At 40.2% G+C, this 15821-nt stretch overlaps 1 long non-coding RNA gene across 1 annotated transcript in view; it reads left to right on the top strand.

Moving 5' to 3' along the window:
- The first annotated feature begins 878 nt into the window (after positions 1–878).
- The window catches only part of LOC108640216, a 41465-nt gene continuing 26522 nt past the window's right edge, over positions 879–15821 (top strand). Inside the window, exon 1 of the long non-coding RNA XR_003916012.1 lies at positions 879–958. This is a non-coding gene — a long non-coding RNA (uncharacterized LOC108640216). The remainder of the gene's footprint in view (positions 959–15821) is intronic.

The following is a 15821-nucleotide window of genomic DNA, read 5'->3' as shown; positions in this document are numbered from 1 at the left end:
CACACTGATACATGCTAGAAGTGTGAGTGCTCTACCTGCAAATCATACAGGACATTAGAACTTGATTTCCTGACAAGTGTATAGTTATGAATAACTAACTATTAAGATCTTGCAATGTCTCACGATTTCACTGTCAATTTGCTTTTGGGGGATCGTGCTTCAATTATAAAAAAATCTTATATTTAATCATTGAGCTCCATTTCAGTAGAGGTAAAAAGAGTTTTACTTGAATCTAAATGGAACTGGGTCAAATTTATGTTCTAATAAAGGTATTTTTGTCACAGCATCCAAACAGAATATTGCTGAATTAAACAAAGCAAGTATTTTCTTAAGTCTGTGGAATCTCAGTAGAAGCTACTACCATAGTCTCAATTATATGGGTATTAGAGGGATTTTTTTCCTACTGTATGTTAATTTTTTTTTAATTATCTTTGAACTTCAATAAACTTTTGAAACATATGTGTAACTTGAAATATATCCCACTGTCTTCAGCTGGGATGCTGACATGCCGAAATGTGTGCTTAAGTGCTTTGTTGGAGGAAAACCTAGGTTACTTCTCATATATCTTTTTGTGTTGAAACTGTCTCTAACAGATACATGAGAAGAGAAACTATGAAGATTGACTTTACAATATATTAAGTATACAGTAAAGCATAGTTGCCATTTAGGTGGGAGAAAATTAAGCAGAAATAGTAGAGTACAAGATTTAGAAAACAGCTGACTCTATGTGGATACTATTTTTTCTCTTAAAGCAAAACACATCAGAAAATGTTTTTCAACACTCCTACAATGTTTTCTGTTATTTTAGTTAAAAGCCTGTGGGTCTAACCCTGTATACAGCAGCATGTTGATATTTTCCAGTATGGCAATGTGAGTGACTGGGGGAGAGAACAACGTGCAATCCTGGCTGTTCATTCCTGGCTGGAGGTGCAGCTGATGCCTGTGACAGGTTGTGTGGGTGAGTTTTCACACCATCTTGCCACTCTGTGACTCAGTGCCAAGGGACACAGGCCCCTAAACTTTACCGAGGATTCTTTCCAGCTTATATTGTAGTGATTGCATCTTTGCAAGGATCACTGTAGGGAACACTTTGGGAGCAGAAGGCAGCTCTGCAATTCCTTTGCAGGCTGGTGACTACGAGTGACGTTTGTCACAGCTGATGTTATGACCAGAATTTTCCCAGGGGTGGTACCCTGAGCTAGGACTTTCAAATCGTTGGCTACAGCCAGTCTGTTACAGTGTTTTCATTTTCCAAAGCACTGTGTAGCCCCTAAGTTCTCCAAAGTTGGTTCGTGGTATGGATTTGGTAATGTAATGTTGCATACTGAGGGGGACCTCTGTATCTCTGTGGGATGCACAAATCATTTAGCACAAATGATTTACAAATGATTTACAGAGTTTTCACTTTATGCCCACTTTCCAGATATAAACCCCTCTGAAACAGCTCCAAAGTGAAGAACTTTCTGTGTATTTACATGGAAATGAGCACACCGAGGTTATGGCAAAAGCAAGCCTACCTGGGCTGGGTACATTGTATTCTGGTTCAAAACCAATTTGCCAGTGTTTGATACAAGAGTTCTGAAGTGTTTTATGGGCTTATTTGTATGTTATTTCCCAGGATGCTCACCTTTGAGAGCACTGTGTGAGAGTCGTTCCCAGGTGTGAGCTTCTAGAGGGGAAAAGCTGAGTGCTTTGGGGAAAGGCACTTGGTGTTAACTTGGGAATTCTGTTCTGCTGTACGCGTGATCTGATCTAATCATCAGTCTCTGAAAGCCTTCTGCTAGTGTATTTACAAGTATACTGCTAACAACAATATGGTGGTTGTTCACTCATCATTCACAAGCAATAGGTCAGGAATAGTGGAAGACACTTCAGAGGCAATTCTTTTTTTAATAATTTCTCATATGTATTTAATTTTGTTAGATTTGGAAAGCTATATGTTACCGTGTGTTTACATTTAGAGAGCAGAAGGCTTAAGAAATGCAGTTTATGCTTGAAGCAGACTGTGGGAAGTTTCTTTTAGGGGGTAGATCACTCCAGTCTTGGGTCAGATGTGCTTATCTTACCCTAGGCAGTTACATTGTGCACAGATGAGTAGTTGTCAACCACTGTCTGTTTTCTGGAGGTTTGAGTGCCTTTTTTTCAGATAATCTGAACCCTTCCCATTGAGCAACCTGAAGTTAGGAACCAAAAGCTGAAAGTGAAATCAGTAATGGATACAAGGAACCAATATGGGGTGAGTGGGACAAAGAAAGCAGAGATAGACAACACTACCACTTGCTGATGGTAGCAGCTTCTCCTGATTACAGTATAAAAGGCAACATCTTGTATTAGTTGGAATTTCCAAGTATGGAAGGCTTTGTGCCAAGTGTATCATGGGCTATGGTCTTGCCAAGATGTAATGCAGGCATGAATAGTCAGGGTCTGGCCGTTGTCTGCCTGGATGGACAAGTTCTTCACTACCCAGACATGGCAAAAAATTATACTTGAGGCTGTTGCTATTCTGGGAGTTTGATGTGAGACAGAAATTTCAGTGTATCTCTGAAGTGAAGACAGAGGTGGAGAATAATGTGTCTTTCTTTAAATCATTGCTAAGAAGATTTCAGAAATCATTCCTCAGCCCAGCAACATCAACTCTGTCTTTTCAGGTCCACTCTTAAGCACCTATTCTTCATTCTTAAGCTGTTCCCAGCCATGCTGTGGGCCATCATGATATTGGTATTGATCTGCATAGTTCAATGTCTTCCTGAGGAAATGGTCTGAAAAAAAGCTATTACCCTGTTCTTCCAGAGTTCCCAGAACCTGGTGGCTGCCTGGGTGGTGAGCCACCCAGTCCCAAAGCCAAAGACTCAGGACATTCTGAGTCCCTCATATTCAGATGCTTGTCCTACTCATTCCCAGGTCACAGCTCTGGAGCAGGCTCTAATTCATGGCACTGTGGGGAGACTCCCAGACACATCTGCCTGGAATGGTTGCCCAGAGCCACAGTGCCTGGCAGGTGCCTCTGGAAGGGATATTTTAGTCCTTTGTATTGCTGATGCAGGCAGCAAAGCTATTAACTGTGCCATTAACCTGTTTCGGTGAGCAAGGCCCAAGGGCTATCTGCTTTGAGGAGACTAAATAAAAAATTCAGATTAAAAAAAATCAAAAAGAGGAAATTCACTGTGAACTGAAAACCTTGCTTTGCAGGCAGGTCTACTTCTGCATTTCTATGCATTTCATGTACTCTGCCTCTCACTCTTCTCTTGCCTTCTAGTGAGAGGATGAATCCTTAGATGAACTGATAATTGTGCCTCTGTTGCAAAAACAAGCAGATTGGAAGAATAGAGAGAAAGAGAGATACTGTTAGTACCTAAAGTGAAGGCTAGACTAACAAGCTCATATTTTATTACACATCAGAGAATCCGAAAGGAGAAAAGATGTTGGAAATCAGGCGCCATCATTTTCATATCTCTGAAATTACTTTTTGTCTCGTATTCTGTGAATTCTTTTTCCTACATGGCCAGCAGGTCAAGGGAGGTGATTCTCTCCCCCTCTGCTCTGCTCTGGTGAGAACTGCTGGGGCCCCAGCATAAGGAGGACATGGACCTGCTGGAGCAAGTGCAGAGGAGGTCACAAAGATGATCAGGTCGCTGGAGCACCTCTTCTATGGTGACACGCTGAAAGAGTTGTGGTTGTTCAGCCTAGAGAAGGCAAAGCTCTGCAGAGACCTTACAGCAGCCTTTCAAAACATTAAGGGTGCCTACAAGAGAGCTGCAAAGGGAATTTTTGCAAGGGCATGGAATGATAGGACAAAGGGAAAAGCTTTAAACTGAAAGCGAGTAGCTTTAGATTAGATATTAGGAAGAAATTCTTTCTTTTGAGAGTGGTGAGGCACTGCAACAGGTTGCCCAGAGAAATTATGGATGCCCCATCCCTGGAAGTGTTTAAGACCAGCTTTGAGCAACCTGGTATAGTGGAAAGTGTCCCTGCCCATGGCAAGGAGATTGGAACTAGATGATCTTTAAGGTCTCTTCCAACACAAACCATTCTAAGATTTTATGATTCTATGATATGGGAAAAATCTTACCTTAAGTAGATGTAAACAGTAGATTAACATTATTATCATACTGAATCCAGAACACAACACTGTACCAGCTACTAAGAAGAAAATTAACTGTATCCCAGATGAAACCAGTGCAATATGGTAAATACACATGTAATACATATTCATTTGCAGGTGGTATACTGAGGATCTGGAATGTGGAGAATGAGGTTCAGCATGGGTTTTATATTAAAACATAAAGTTGGAAAGTGAGCAATTGATTTCTCTGTGCCTGTGTCTGTACTAAAACAACATACATGATGGTGCATGTGAATGATTCTTTAAAATTTTACTAAACACAAGATTTCTGAAAGAAGAAAACACTATTTAAAATAGTTGTCCCCTTAAATAATTTGTATGAGAAATGTTTTGGCAAAGTGTGAACAGCTGTTTAAATTTTTCAACCGATTGATCAATAAGTGGATGAAGCTTGAAAAGGTGTTCACACTCTGACTGGTTCCTGGGGTAAACATTGAGATATTCATTGTAATAGAGAGATTTCATGAAAAGTAAGTAGTGCTTAGAGTTAATACAAAGTGAAATTAAGTGCATATGTAGTTGATTAGGTAACAAATCCAGGGACATAAACAATGAACATCATGGGTGGGAGCTAAACAACACTCTTGAGTCATTGGCTGCACAACCACAAGTTTTGTATGCAGAAGACACAGAATTGACTCTCTGGCTAAAGGCAATTTTGTCTTGGCTGCAGAACAGTTGTGAGGATTCCTACTTGAAGGAAGACACAGCGCTGAAAAGGGCTTTGTTATCTCCTCTTGAGCAGTTGGGACATTGCCTTGACTCAGATGCAGTGGTATGTGTTCATGCCTGTGTGCTGAGACTGGAAAGCAGTTCTATTCAGGGCTGCATATGACAGCCGTGAGCTTGGCCAATGTGTGGCATATCCTTCCCACTTAAGTAGAGCTTGTTCTCAAAAGCCCAATATTCACAGGAATTCCTGGCCAAGGGTTGAATGCCAGCTTGTAACAAATCTGAGTCTTCAAACAATGGATAATCAATGAAGCTAGAAACGAACAATAACCATGTTGTTGCATGCTATTCCCAGTGTTTTCCTAGATGCTCTCTGTGTTTTTAGACCATCTCTATCTGTGGTAAAAACTTACTGTGTCATACTGCATCCTTACGGCACAATAATTTTTACTGTATCAAGGTTATGATTTACTTAATTGCCTAAGTGTGCTGGTTTAAAGGTAAACCAGCAGGGGAAATGAAGCCAACTCAAAATAGAGATTATAAGTCAGAATAACAATTTAATAAAATAATACAATTAGTACGATTATACAGACAAACAATGGGTTTTAACCCACAAAACCCAAATGCATAACCCAGCACCCTGGGGCATGAACAGAGTGGTGTTCTTTGGCCCCCCTGAGTCCAAAGTAAAAGGAGAGGGGAAAACCTGTTGGTGAGAGTGCTGTTGCAGTCTGGTCAAGAGTGGTGATTGAAGTCCAGTCGAGAGTGGTGGTCTCAGTCTGGTTGAGAGTAGTGGTCTGCAGTCTTCCTCTGGATCCCACGAGTGGTTAAAAAAGTCCCAGGACCCCAAGATTATGTATCTTCCAGTTCAGGCGGGAATGTCCAGTACGTCCCTCAGGGCGGGGAGTTCCACAATGGGTGTGAGGACAGGGAGGCACCCTCCTATCTTGCAGGCCTCTTAACACCCAGTTTATAGCCTGAGGAGTCAGGCTACTCTGGGCAGATGGTGTAAATGGTCTATTGATAACAGTTTCTGGGAAATGGCATGGAAGGCTATAGAATGCACACTTTTGGGTTATATCCATACAGTGATGAACTGGTCCCAGCTGTTCTAACTAGGACACTAAGCTAAGAGAGACATATAGTTACTGTATGTAACTGTATTCACAATGGGTGAAGTGGTTCAGTTTTTGTTTGGTTCCATACTTGCTTGTTCTCTGTCTGGCTGTAGCCACACTGCTTATACAGTGACTGGGATTATTTCTCAGCACCTTGTACTAGGTGGATTTCTGTACTGACTAGCTGCCAGTGGTAATTGTCTGGTAATGGTGTAAAAAGTTGCAGAGTCTCAGTAGAGTTGTTGGTTTCTAATGTCTTATCTCTGAAAACACCCAAATAATAAACAAAATGGGACTGCAGCTATAAATGGGAAAATGACAACAGGAGTATGATAATAATTTCCATAAAAGTAGGGGTCAGATCAGGTTCTAATGTGATGTTTAAATTTGTAGAAGAAAAAAAAGATAGATATGAAAGATAATACAGATGTTAAGTATTCTACAGTAGTTTCTTTCCTCCCTTACTTGTCATCTTTTCTGAAAGGCTCTGAAATTCTCCTCTGCTTATAATGAAAACTTCTATTTTGTTTCAATTCCCCACATTGCATTTTGAGCTGTAAGGGGAATATTAATTGTTCCAGGAACTCTAGTAACCAGTGCATCTTAACTGGGATAAAACAAGACACAATTTGGCTCATAGTATGGACAAGGACAGTCATGTATAAAATTTGTTAGACAGCCATGATTTACTGGAAAAAGAGTAATTCTTCCATGCCTAATGGCTTCTGCCATGTGTTTAAATACAGCTGTTATTTTTATTATACATTATATGAAATGAAGACCAATCTTGTTACAGAAGCAGAATAGAAGTAGTTTCCTTGACTGAAAAGCAAGTGTTGGGTGAATAAAAATTACAGACGCAAGCCACAAAGCTTGGTTAATGCACTTACTGTTCCTGGGCTTCTGAGTTCATTCCATCAAACACCTCGTCCTGTGGTTACAGAGTTTATTCTTTTCAAAAAGCTACTCTACACAAGGTTTTTGAAGTGGTAATGTGATCAACAAGTGCAGGGAAAATAAAATGAGTATTTTTCCTTTCAGTTTTGACCATCTGCAAAGGATTCTTATCATTGACTGGGGAATGAAAATAAAATGGTGTGGAACCTTTACCTGTTCTGTTAGCCTAAAGTCTGTGTTAATTGATTTCAACAAGTGCCTCAAGCACCACTGACACTTCTTCTTTGCTATTAACTAATGATGGTTGTCTCATCGACGTTATTACTGAGTCTGTACTCATTTTTAGGAGCCAATAGCAGAAAATCTGTTTTGGGATCCAAACTAACATGCTCAAGGTAAGTCTTTGTGGAAAGGGACCTAAAGGGCTAGTGTCTATCTAAGATAATTTGTATGGCTATTATATTTAGTAGTAATTCAGTATTCAGTATAGTATAAATAAATAGGCATTGTGCTTTCCTGAGGATTCAAAAAGAGTGTGTTATTGCCTTGAGGTAGTTACCCTGTCATCAGACATAACACAGGATGGGTAACCACAAGTCCTCACTGCTGGGCAGCTGAGCATATTATGTGGGGGTAGTCTGTAGATTTCTTCTGCTCTGAAGGTGAATGAAGAGTGAAAGGGAATGACATGGAGTGGCAGAGAGGGAGTAGCTGGAAAGCTGATTGAAAGCAACAACTTTTGAGTAGGGCTGGAAGGAAGGAGTTTGTAAGGTGCGTATTTTGAGACGAAAGAACTTTATGAAGTGTGCATTGGGTCCATGTGGAGTTAGGGAAGCACACAGCAGAATTTTGCAGAGCTCGCAAAACGCCTATTGAGGCTTCACAGACATTATACAGTGCCCCGGCTAGCCTTGTTAACTTTATTGAGTGTGCTTCGAGGACATGCAGACTTTTAGAGTATGTGAAAGCTACTTTTAATAATTAATTGGCTTACTCTCTCCCACCTATTGTTTCATGTCTTATAAAAAGCAACAGCAAGTCCTTGCCAAAACCAACAGATACAATAATATTTAGGTTAGTTGGGTTTGAGATATGACAGGCTAAAAAGGATATCCCCAAAGATCTTGGAACTTAAACAATCCCCATTTTTTGTCCTGTCTTATTTCTCCCATGACTGTCATAGGATGTGCTCTTAAACTAAATTTTCCCTGATCTAATAAGTGGTTTCAGGAAGAGAACGAAAAGTGTGTGTGTGTGTGTGTGTGTGTGTCTATGTAAACTGATTTGTAACTGGAAGTCTGTTTCCACTTTACTGTGTCAGGGAAACAAGCTAAATTTTTAAGTGACAAACTGACTTCTTCCTTAAGGGAGGCAGCCATCATCCACATTATCATCTATATCCCTGCACATGCAGTGTGACACAGGAAATGACACACACTTATCAGATGGCTGTTAAGATGGATGCAGAGAAATGGTGAGCTTGCTGGCATGGCCTCAAAGACAGACATCCACAGATGTTCTGTAGTCACTCAAGTGCATGCAGTTAAAGTGTGCCTGTTGTGCATTTGGGGAAATTTTTTTTTAAACAGAGAACACTTAAATTTGGGGGAGGTCGTGAATATGTTTCCAGAGGGAGAAGGAAGGAAATCAGCAAGCTTAAGCTTAAGGAAGGCCACGTAGGTTTTCAAGAGACCAAGTGGAGCAAGGCAGTAGCAAAGGGTCAGACATCCATCCTGAACCTGACTTTATCTGCCTCCCATGGTAGGGAGGTGGCTAATGCCGTGGACGCTTACTGTCACCTACTGTTGTGGTTTTATGTAAAGCATGGCCTCATTAGACCTTAAAATGGGAACCACAGGTGCCACTTCTTGAACTTGTTAAGAGGATGTACCCTGTGCAGAAGATAAAAAATGGATTAATCAGTTTGAAGAGAGGCCATGTGTACGTTAGAGCATCAGGGGGGATCCAGGTCAGTGTGGCTCAGGGAATCTTTACAGGAACAGTCATACCACAGGACTGTCATGAGATAATCAACCAGATGTACATCAAAACTGGAATCACCCTATGCTGGGAAATGTTCAGGGCTCTCTGATCTGTTCTTGGCTGTGCATGTTCTGCCTGTTGGTAAGATTCACCAACTTTGTCTCTATAGGCAGTGCTTCATAGTCATGCTCTTTTGCTTGCTGATGCTCGCAGAACATTTACTAAGGTCGTTCTTCCTAACCAGTCAAGTAAAGCAGTCATTCTTAAGTACTATGCTTAAGTACTATTGTTTTAGAGTTAGACTTACCCCCTCACAACAGGTTATCTCTTAGGTCACACTACCCTGTGGACTGTGGCTTTATTCCTGTTAGCCCAGAACTATCCATACTGCCCATTTTTGTCTGCAAGTACAAGCAAAGCTGATGGAAAGGTGTCATTCTGCAATGTCAGTCTGTATTTCACAAGTGACTGTGCATGTTACCTATGATCATATCATGGTACCTCTTAGTCATACATCCACATCTGACATTCCAGTAATAACTGGAAGAGACCAGAGAAAGTAAAATTAGAAAACTATAGGTAACAGGTGCTTATGTATTTTGTACTCTGTGTTATTAAGAACTAGGAGTAGGAAGACACAGTGACACAACCGTTAACAGGTGCCTAAAGGGTTACTCTCTTATTTGGTGATACAGGTGACTTGTTTCTTACCTACACAAAGGAAAATTATAAATGAATCTGTCATAGGTAGAACTTTTGCCATTTTTAAGATGCAGGTCAGAGCAGTTGCACCTGTTGACACACAGTTGTGTGGTATCAATAGTCAGCATGCAGTGTGGTCCTTGCTTTGTCGGACATCTGTGGCAGAGACTGTCACAGCTACCCAGAAAACTGTGAGGAGGAGTACAGGAGTTCAGCAGTCAGGGTCAGGACCTCTGAAAGGTGCTGTGGAGATCACTGCAGAGAATTTAAAAGGTGAGCTACCAAATGATAAGTACAGAAATGCACTGTGTGCCAAGCTACGCTGGGCACAAACAGAAGTATATGTGTTGTGCAGAGTAAAGGCAGAAAATTTTAAGTCCATCTTTCAAGCAAGACTTGTTGTATTATAATGGTGTATAAAATAATCAGAGCAAGAATAATAAAACTAATATTTAAAAGCCAAATCAGTATAAAATGCATAAATGCAGCAATGGGATCTAGTGATAAATTTTAAGTGCTAAGTTACAGAAAAGAAGAACAAGGCAGTTTATTCATTTCCCTCTGTTGTTAGCAAGCCTGAGGGAATGGGACCTGCTCATATGACAGGCCACTGCTTGATCTGTAGTATGTAAGGGCACATTCACCATAGATGAAATACTGTTCCAATACTCTGTCTGTCCAGTTGGTACTGGATGCCAATGCAATACTGGCCACAATGAGGGACAAAGTCTTACCTCACATCTGTAGACTGTTACTGTCCCCTTTTCTGATCTCCTTCCAAACCAGTGCCAGGGTATGCTGGCAGTGCTCCTGTGAACTCAGCAACAGAGAACAGAGACTGCACCCTTGACATGAGTATTATTGTACCTCTCTGACAGCAGCTGTCTCACTTTAGCATCAGCCCAGATGTGCAGGGATCAAAATGATTAAATTTAAAAACCACAAGGTTTGGAAAAGTGCTTCTATTATGCTAATAACATCTTTAAAACTGAGATCTAATTTTTTACATCATACTAGGCTAAGGACAAATTTTGTGTCCTACTAACAAAAGAACTTCATCATGTTTTTCACAGGCATGTTATATTTTACTTACTTGAAGTGATTTATGACCAAGTAAAACTTGTAATGAGTAGAAACTGTGCAAGGAGTGGAGAGGGACAAATTGTTACAAAATAACCCAGAGGAAGATGTATTAGTAGGTTCAGATGTCAGTGCTCTAACAGTTTACAGGATTCTTATATTTGCATACCTAGAAGAATGGCATTCTATAGCATCAATGGGAAATTGAAATTCACTTCTATTCTTCAAGGCTATAAGAGAATTGTTTTGACCAGTATAATTTTGGGAGTAATTTTGACATTTGGAGAAAAAGGAAGGAATATGGTCAGGCCTCGATTTGAAATAAATCTGAGGGTTTAAAGTTTGCTAAAATAACAATTTTACTGAACATACATAGTCCAAATCTTACTCTATTCCACACAAAAAACCAAAAAGTCCCTTGATGACATTTTGTTTGGGATTAGGAATTATCCTGCGTTGGAGCAGGAGAATGCTGTAAATCTTCCACTTCATTCTTGTATGATTCTGTGCTGGAAAATGCTTTGATGCTTTTTAAAAAGAATCTGCATCTACAGAGAGTTTTCAAATGCACTCAAACTCCAAAAGTTTATATGAATTATCTGACAATTGTCTAAAATGAATGCAACTGTAAATAAAATTACTCACTGAAGTGTCACAATTAGGTGTGCATGCTTGCAGGATCACATCATGGAATTCTTAGGTTTTGAGTGAAAAGTACTGTTTTTCTCTATGTATTAAACATTGCTGCTACACTGAAACCTGTATACTTACATGTTCATGTAGCACTAAGTATAGTATTTCAACAGTATAAAATTGTGTGCCCTACTGTATCAAAAACAATCTTAGACCTCAGTAACACCAGTGTGCTTCAACTAACCTGGATCTGTTTTTGGTAGTAGATAGTTCTTATATAGTCCTAGTGTGATAACTGAACAATGGTCTGAAGCACCTTAAAAAGAAAATATATTTTAAATTTGAAACTGTCAACAAACTTGCATTTTCCAACGGTGATATTTTTAAAGAGGTATTTCATTATAATACAGTATTTGAAATTCTAAGTAGTCTTTTTTGGAAGGGATGCAATGTCAAATGTTGCTGTTGATATTATAGCCTTAGCCTGCACAACAGATTTATAAGAGCAGAATTCTTTGTCCTCTCATTCTTGCTGGAGCATCAGTTTGAAGGGTAACACATCTGTAATAGAGTCAGGTTGCTTTTTTATCAGCAGCTGATGGTGACACTCTTAAAAAAGGGCAGAATTCATACCTAGAAATACATTTGTCAACAAAATATGAGCATGTGAGACAACAGTTCAGTCACATTTCACTTTCATTTTTTCTCTTTTGTGCTAGGGAGTAACTTTCAAGTGTCAGCTCTTTCAGCTGAGTGTCAGCCTTTTTATAATTTGCTGCAGCATGTCAACCCCCTTAGAATTACCATATGTTAGCTGTTTACCATATCGACTGGAAGCATGCGCATTGAGCTGTTCCCCTTTGCCCTACCTGTGTTGCTCCTGGTGACAGCCAGGTGATTATTTTAGCTGACAATTCAGCCACTGGCAGGAATGCCCCAGGTGTATTCATTGTGGCTATGCTGAGTCTGGGAAGGTCGGTCAGTCAGTCAGGGAACCAGACAGAGGGAAGAATGGGGCTGGGTGATGGATGTGCTTGGCAGGCTGGCTAGTGAGCAGGAAGACTTACAGGCCTAATCCCTTCCTTCCTTGCCTGAATATTTAGTCAGTCAGGAGGCAATTATACTGTAGGTTGTGTGATCTCCGTGGTAATTTACTTTTGAGAAGTCTTGGCTACAGAAGCAGGAGAATCTGTTTGTCCTAATGTCTGCCTGAGTTTTTAACTAATATGATCACTACAGGATGTTAGCACCCAGCAAATATTTAAAATCTTGCAATAACCCTGTTTTTCACTGTCCTTGCTGTCAAAAACAAGAATGGCAAAGGGCTTTACTCCTGGCAAACCTTGTGTTAATAATGGTAATGTGCCAGTGCGTGTCTGGTTTTGGACTGTGTCCGGTGGTTGGTTCCTAACTGTGAACCAGAGCTTTTGCTGGCATTTTTCTGTGTCTGACAATAAATTTGGACCTGCACTGCAGAGGGAAACAGTAGTAAGCTAGTAACGGAGTGCCAGATAGTAAGAGGATGACAAGTCTTTTCCAGTCTTGTGTGAATGCTATTGAATGAGCAGTCAGTGTGCTAGGGGCCAGTGAGCCAACAAATATGTTCAGCGTTTCCAGAAAATAGTCTTCAGAATAGTAGGAGGTGTGATTTCGAAGGGGAAGCATTTGAAAGCTATAGATAGTGGAGTAAGGCAGGAGAAGTGAGCTGGCAGAAAGGCATTTTGAAGAGAAATGGGGCTCTGCATAAGCCTTTCCCACAGCAACTTCACCCATCCAGCTAGCACATCCTGCTGGCCTGGAGCCGATGGGGGCAGGAGGCTGCCAGCATGTTTTCCTGTGGGAAAAGAGGAATGAAGGTTATAGGGAAGTGTCAAGGGGAAGCACGCATGGCATGGACACAAAGAAGTCTGAACAAGGGGCATCTCTGCCAGGACTGCAGCTGCAGCAGTGACCAGGACTGACTGTGTGTATTTCAGCTGCTTTCACCAATCCTCTGCAAACAGTGAAAGTGAATTCTCTGAGGCAGAATTGTCTGACAATTTCTCCTTTTATATTAGCTATATTATTTACCAATTTTGAAAATGATTCGATAGGGTATAACTAGTGTTCTGAGATCATGATGGGTCTAGTCAGCTTTCCAGAGAGCACAGCAATTACCATGTGAATAGAGGTGACTGTGAGGGACAGGCTTGGTGGCTGCTCTCTCTAACCTGACCATTAGTTTTCCCGTGTTTGTGTGCACACCTCTTCTCTGTGATTAGCCTCAGTGGAAACACCGTTGCCAGGGTCCTGCTGGCAGCCACAGCTTAATAGGCAAAATGGAGGGGGTTAGGTGTTCTTCTGTCTTTTTCATTTTTCATTAAATAAGGCAAAATACACAATAAGTGAAGTCTGATTTGCGTGGACATTTGTATGCATGTATAACAGGCCTGAATGTTAATGTGGGAAATGACTTTCTTTCAACTCAGTGGCCTGTATATTTGATTTTTAGAATTATTTGTCTTCTTTGTAACTTTCAGTAAGTTTCTGTTGCAAAATAATGCATCGAAATTCCTTGTGAAGTACTCAAGCACTTTGTAGCCTAGTAGATAAGGACGTTTTTGCTTTCTATTGGAAACTGTTTATTAAAATCCATTGGCAGCTTTTCGATAAATTCTTTTTTTCCTTTGTCAAATGTATTATTATGAGTATAACAATGAATGCTGTCATTAAGAAACACCATGCATTTAATAGCCATAATTTAAAACTTTTATTCCACTAGCAAATGTCTGCATATGTCTGTCTGTGTAAAAGCCAGTTTTCATTGGATTTTGAATGCAGCTAAATCTTGGAATGAACTAGCAAATATTCTTTGTTTAAACTTAACCATGATTGTATTTGATATTTTCAGAATTAATTTTTATAGCAGTTTTCATTATAACTCTGTTGTGTTCTGGGTACAATGGGACAGCTTACTTGCAGCAGAATTAAAATCTGTGGTTTAATAGCAGTTTGACTTGCCTAGGCAATAAACTATCTCCCACGAATTGAGGTGCTATCAAGATAAAACATGTGAAGTTAATTCTGTAACAAGTCCCTGTGTTGCTGATGGAAAATATTTCAGAAGAGTTATTCCGTGCTATGCATGGAGGCTTCATGAATTTCAGGATAATGGAGATAACACTCTCTGAGGGGTCTGCTGAAATATACCCTTTCCCAAAGCACTGTCTGAATTCTTCTTGGAAGTATTTGTGGATCAGAAACTGGCTATTGCCTAACTATGCTTTAATTTGCTCTGCTTTAAGAAAAGGTATGATTTTAAACTGACTTTAGGAATTTTGTGAAAAATCCTGTGTGAATACACTTAATTCAGTTGAACCTAGCTAATACAAATTTAATATGCATGGGTAATTTATAGATATAAGCTAAACTAACAGAGTAAGTTTTTAACTGTTTACATAAATCAGTTTTTAAACAGACAAAGAAAAACTTTCATATAGTATGAGATGGAGAAGATTGGGACTGTTTACCTTGGAGAGGAAATGAATCAGAAGTGAGATGATAAAAGGTTACAGACAATGAAGGCATAGGCTCTACAGAGCAAGAAATGCTGTTCTACCATCAGGGATGAACAGGGAGCATTCAGTGAAGGTTACAAGTGGCAAAGTCAAAAGTAAGACAAAAGAAATGCTCTCCCATGCTGGGAACTAGTTGCTGATGGAAGTTGTAGTTGCTGGATAACTCTGAGGGCAAGAGTTTAACAGGACTCCAGAGGAACAAAGAGTTATATGAAGGGTAGGCTTAGCCTTGATTTAACTGAAGGGGGAGGTTTAAGTGAAGGAGAAGGAAAGAGCTCTGCAGCCTGATGATTCAAGAGCCAAAAGGGTTTGTCAAGCATTGGAATAGGCTGCCCAGGGAAGTGGCTGAGTCCCCATCCCTGGACCTGTTTAAAAGACATGTAGATGTGGTGCTGAGGGGCATGGTTTAAGGGTTGATTTGGCAGTGTTAACTGTTGGACTCCATGATATTAGATGTCTTTTCCAACCTAAATGATTCTATGATTCTATCCAATTGCAATGGTAGGGATTAAAAATTAAAAAGAATGGTGGAAAAGGTTAATACCTGTTTGGTTCAAGCTGCTCAGCTATTGATAGGGTCAAAAAGACTTTTTTCCCCATGTCTTTACTATATGTAGCTGCTTGTGCAATCTCTTGGTTGCAGTATTCTGTCTGGGTAGATCTCCAGTAGCAATTTCTTGTTACTGGATGGATTACCACAGATATGCCCATTTCCTTCCAAAATCCCATTGTGCCTGGTTATGCCTTAAAAACTATAACAAACTCTTTTGTGGTCTCAGTAGGAGTCTGTATCACTGCATTTCAGTGTTTCTATGGAGCAAATGCTACAAATTTGTCTGTAAAGGTGACTGTCTATTCCACACACAAGGATAATAGTAAGTACCTTTGTCTGGTTGCCAAAGTATGACACGGGACAGTGGAAAACTTGCAGTGTTGCATGATGCTTGGTCACAGAATCACAAAACATGCCGAATTGGAAGGGACTCACAAGGATCACTGAGTCCAACTCCTAACTCGGAACAGGACCATACCCAAGAGCCACACCATGTGCCT

The sequence above is a fragment of the Manacus vitellinus genome, unplaced genomic scaffold (assembly GCF_001715985.3).
Source record: "Manacus vitellinus isolate BGI_N305 unplaced genomic scaffold, ASM171598v3 scaffold_3_pilon, whole genome shotgun sequence".
Lineage (NCBI taxonomy): Eukaryota > Metazoa > Chordata > Aves > Passeriformes > Pipridae > Manacus > Manacus vitellinus.
This window is presented reverse-complemented; position numbering and strand designations above follow the sequence as displayed.